Below are 5,342 nucleotides of genomic sequence, written 5' to 3'. Positions count from 1 at the left end.
CCGACGTAAGAAGCAGCGTGGCTCAGTGGAAAGAGCACAGGTTTGGGAGTCAGAGGTCATGGGTTCAAATCCCAGCTTTGCCAATTGCCATCTGTGTGACTTTGAGCAAGTCATTTAACTTCTCTGTACTTCAGTTACCTCATCTGTAAAATGGGGATTCATTCATTTCATTCAATTGTATTCATTGAGAGCTTACTGTGTGCAGAGCACTGCATTAAGCTCTTGGGAAGTACAAGTTGGTAACATATAGAGATGGTCCCTACCCAATAGCAGACTCACAGTCTAGAAGGGGGAGACAGACAACAAAACAACACACATTAACAAAATAAAAAAATAGAATAGTAAATATGTACAAGTAAAATAGAGTAATAAATCTGTACAAACATATATACAGGTGCTGTGGGGAGGGGAAGGAGGGAGGGTGGGAGGGATGCGGAGGGGGAGGAGGGGGATTAAGACTGTGAGCCCCATGTGGGACAACCTTATCACCTTGTAACCTCCCCAGTGCTTAGAACAGTGCTTTGCACATAGTAAGTGCTTAACAAATGCCATCATCATTATTATTATTAACAAATACCATAATTATTATTATCAATCAATCGTATTTATTGAGCGCTTACTGTGTGCAGAGCACTGTACTAAGTGCTTGGGAAGTCCAAGTTGGCAACATATAGAGACAGTCCCTACCCAACAGTGGGCTCACAGTCTAGAAGGGGGAGACAGAGAACAAAACCAAACATATTAACAAAATAAAATAAATAGAATATATATGTACAAGTAAAATAAATAAATAAATAGAGTAATACAGTCTCCCAGGTGCTTAGTACAGTGCTCTGCCCACAGTAAGCACTCCAACTACCCCAGTCACAGCTTCCTAACATTCAAAAAGTTGAGAGGGCCTCATATAGCCACTGTCTTGTCACCCTGCCTGGCTGGAGCAGGGCATGATGGCAGTTCTGGATGTACTAATGAAAAAATATTAGCCTAAGCATTGATACCCACGGTACTTTGCAATCAATCAATGGTATTCATCGAGCACTTACTATGTGCAGAGCATTGTACTAAGCATTTGGGAGAGTACAATACTGCAAAATGATCAGATCATGCCCTGACTATAACGAGAGTACAGTCTAAAGGGAAGGCAGTGAAGGGTTTTGGCCCTGTAGAGCTAGTGAACATCTGGTAATGAACAGCAGAACCATGCTGACCCAGTTTAATAGAGAATATTTTGAAATTTGTTGATGGATCCAGTTTAGATAATGGAATTTTGGCTTCTGTATAGAACCATTCTTTAAATCACTTTGTGTGCCAAGGCTAACTTTATTAGTAGAGGATGCACCTGAAGAAAGGGTTTCTTGAGATCCTAAAAAGCAATTTAACAGACTCCTCTTAATTAGAAGATATTGGTGGAAATCAAAACATGCCAAAGTTGGGACTGTCTGGTTATTAAAGGTACATTGGAACACCATGTGCTGGTAAACATTCTCCCATTTTATAAATTACATTTTAAAATAGACAGAGGAGAAAGCATTAGAATGACTTCTAGAATGTCCCTCTAGACTGTAAAGTCATTTAAAAATTTTTTTATGGTATTTGTTAAAGGTTTTACTATTTGTCAAACCCCCCCTCAGGGTCGCACCTGGAGGGTTTCCAGTACTCTATCAGTGTCGACTCTGGGAGGGACAGTCAAGGAGAGGCCTACCCATTCCATTCCTAGCTTGGACATTGGCTAGTGAGTGGAAGGCAATCTGCTACAAGTCAAAACTCCCCTGCTCTGGGCAGCAGCGGCATGGGAGAGAGTGGAGGGCGGAGACTCAAGTTTACTGTGTGGAAGGAGGCAATGGTAAACCACTTCCGGATTTTTATCATGACAACTCTCTGGATCCACTACTAGAGCGATGCAGATGCAGGTGGGGCGTTCTGAGAGAGATATGTCCATTGCATCGCTACGGGTCAGAGACGACTTGGCGGCATAAGACAATGTGTCAAACACTGTTCTAAGTACTGGGGTAGACACAAATTAATTAGGTAGCATACAATTCCTGTCCCACATGGAGCTCACAGTCCGAGGTATTGAATCCCTATTTTTACAGTTGAGGAAACTGTTGTTGCAAGCACGGAACATATCTGTCTAGTCTTTTGCTGTCGAGTCATCTCCGACCCACAGTGATGTCATGGACAACCTCTCCCAGAATGCCCCAGCTCCATCTGCAATCGCCCCGGTGGTGCAGCCATAAAGTTTTCTTGATAAAAATTTGGAAGTGGTTTACCATTGCCTCTTTCCAGGCGGTAAATTTGAGTCTCCACCCTTGACTTTCTCCCATGCTCCTGCTGCCCAGCTCAGTTGAGTTTTGATTTGTAGCAAATTGCCTTCCACTCGCTAGCCACTGCCCAAGCTAGGAACGGAATGGGTAGGCCTCTGCTTGACTCTCCCTCCCTTAATCGACACTGGTAGGGTTCTGGAAACTCTCCAGGTGCGACCCTAAAAGGGACACGAACATGCCTATCCACTCTGTTCTATTGTACTCTCCCAAGCACTTAGTACACTGATCTGCACACAGTAAGCACTCAATAAATACTATTGATTGGCTTCATGAAAAGCATTAAGGCAAATGAACACATTTAATGGCCCCAGAAGAGCAACCCCCTTGAGACTGTGAACTCTTTGTAGGCAGGGAGAGTGTCTACCAACTCTCTTCTATTGAACTCTCCCAACCACTTAGTACAGTGTTATGAATCAATCTATCAATCATTCAATCGCATTTATTGAGCACTTACTGTGTGCAAAGCACTGTACTAAGCGCTTGGGAGAGTACAATATAACAAGAAGTAGATACATTCCTGCCCACAGTGAGCTCACAGTCTAGACATGAGCTCACTATCAGTGGTATTTATTGAGAACTCACTATGTGCAGAGCACTGTACTAAGCACTGGGAGAGTACAATGCAACAGATTTAGCAGGAGCATTCCGTGCCTATAATGAACTTAGTCAACAGTAATAATAATACTTATTGTACTTGTTAAGCGCTTACTATGTGCCAAGCACTGGGATAGTTACAAGTTAATCAGGTTGTATACAATCCCTGTCCCACACAGGGCTCACACTCTTCATCCCCATTTTACAGTTGAGGTAACTGAGGCCCAAAGAAGTGACTTGTTCAAGGTCAGACAGCAGACATGTGGCGGAGCCGGAATTAGAACCCAGGTCCTACTGACTCCCAGGTCCATGCTCTATCCACTAAGCCACACTGCAGTCTAGAGGGATGAACACAGTGAGGGCTCAATAAATACCACTGACTGATTGATTGATTGATTGATCGATTGAAAGCTATGTAAGACCAAGCACAGGACATTCACTCATGCTCGACTGAGAAGCAGCATGGCTAAGTAGAAAGAGCACGGGCTCGAGAGTCAGAGGTTGTGGGTTCTAATCCCAGCTCTGCCAATTGTCAGCTATGTGACTTTGGGCAAGTCACTTAACTTCTCTGTGCCCTCAGTTACCTCATTTGTAAAGTGGGGATTAAGACTGTGAGCCCCAGGTACGACAACCTGATAACCTAGTATGTACCCCAGAGCTTAAAACAATGCTTCGCACATAGTAAGTGCTTAACAAATACCATAATTTTTGTGATTATTATGATCACTTTTAGAAGACTTTTGCAGGCTTCTCCTCTCCCTCCCATCCCCTTACTGTGGGGGTTCCCCAAGGTTCAGTGCTTGGTCCCCTTCTGTTCTCAATATACACTCACTCCCTTGGTGACCTCATTCGCTCCCACGGCTTCAACTATCATCTCTACGCTGATGACACCCAGATCTACATCTCTGCCCCTGCTCTCTCCCCCTCTCTCCAGGCTCGCATCTCCTCCTGCCTTCAGGACATCTCCATCTGGATGTCTGCCCGCCACCTAAAGCTCAACATGTCGAAGACTGACCTCCTTGTCTTCCCTCCCAAATCTGGCCCTCTCCCTGACTTTCCCATCTCTGTTGACGGCACTACCATCCTTCCCGTCTCACAAGCCCGCAACCTTGGTGTCATCCTCGACTCCGCTCTCTCATTCACCCCTCACATCCAAGCCGTCACCAAAACCTGCCGGTCTCAGCTTCGCAACATTGCCAAGATCCGCCCTTTCCTCTCCATCCATACCGCTACCCTGCTCGTTCAAGCTCTCATCCTATCCCGTCTGGACTACTGCATCAGCCGTCTCTCTGATCTCCCATCCTCGTGTCTCTCCCCACTTCAATCCATACTTCATGCTGCTGCCCGGATTATCTTTGTCCAGAAACACTCTGGGCATGTTACTCCCCTCCTCAAAAATCTCCAGTGGCTACCAATCAATCTGCGCATCAGGCAGAAGCTCCTCACCCTGGGCTTCAAGGCTCTCCATCACCTCGCCCCCTTCTACCTCACCTCCCTTCTCTCCTTCTACAGCCCAGTTCGCACCCTCTGCTCCTCCACCGCTGATCTCCTCACCATACCTCGCTCTCGCCTGTCCCGCCATCGACCCCCCAGCCCACGTCCTCCCCCGGGCCTGGAATGCCCTCCCTCTGCCCATCCGCCAAGCTAGCTCTCTTCCTCCCTTCAAGGCCCTACTGAGAGCTCACCTCCTCCAGGAGGCCTTCCCAGACTGAGCCCCTTCCTTCCTCTCCCCCTCGTCCCCCTCTCCATCCCCCTCATCTTACCTCCTTCCCGTCCCCACAGCACCTGTATATATGTATATATGTTTGTACATATTTATTACTCTATTTATTTATTTATTTTACTTGTACATATCTATTCTATTTATTTTATTTTGTTAGAATGTTTGGTTTTGTGCTCTGTCTCCCCCTTTTAGACTGTGAGCCCACTGTTGGGTAGGGACTGTCTCTGTACGTTGCCAACTTATACTTCCCAAGCACTTAGTACAGTGCTTTGCACACAGTAAGCGCTCAATAAATACGATTGATTGATTGATTGATTGATTGATTGAGACTTGTGTAACAGCCAGCAAATGCTGGAGATAGGAGGGAGGGGAAAAGCAACCATCAGTTTATAATGTTTCTGTTCCGGATCATGACAGCAAGGTCAAGTCAATCAATCAATGGATCAATGGCATTTACTGAGCACTCACGAAGTGCCAAGAACTGTAGTAATCTCCTGGGAGAGGAATGTAGTAACAAGATACATATTCTCTATCTTCAGTGAGCTTACAAAGAACATGAGCTTTGGAGTCAGAGTTCATGGGTTCAAATCCCAGCTCCGCCAACTGTCAGCTGTGTGACTTTGGGCAAGTTACTTAACTTCTCTGTGCCTCAGTTACCTCATCTGTAAAATCAGAATTAAAACTGTGAGCCCCCCGTGGGA

The 5,342-nt window shown here is 45.6% G+C and overlaps 2 non-coding genes across 2 annotated transcripts; one reads left to right on the top strand and one right to left on the bottom strand.

Moving 5' to 3' along the window:
• Positions 1 to 1,621: 1,621 nt before the first annotated feature.
• LOC119924320 lies at positions 1,622 to 1,759 on the top strand. Its single transcript, XR_005449103.1, has one exon. It is a non-coding gene; the product is annotated as a small nucleolar RNA SNORA7 (small nucleolar RNA).
• A 595-nt stretch (positions 1,760 to 2,354) lies between these two features.
• Positions 2,355 to 2,492, bottom strand: LOC119924873. Its single transcript, XR_005449555.1, has one exon. It is a non-coding gene; the product is annotated as a small nucleolar RNA SNORA7 (small nucleolar RNA).
• Positions 2,493 to 5,342: the final 2,850 nt, after the last annotated feature.

Source organism: Tachyglossus aculeatus, chromosome 2, assembly GCF_015852505.1.
Source record: "Tachyglossus aculeatus isolate mTacAcu1 chromosome 2, mTacAcu1.pri, whole genome shotgun sequence".
Lineage (NCBI taxonomy): Eukaryota > Metazoa > Chordata > Mammalia > Monotremata > Tachyglossidae > Tachyglossus > Tachyglossus aculeatus.
Note: the sequence above shows the minus strand (reverse complement) of the source record. Positions and strands in the feature narration are given on the sequence as shown.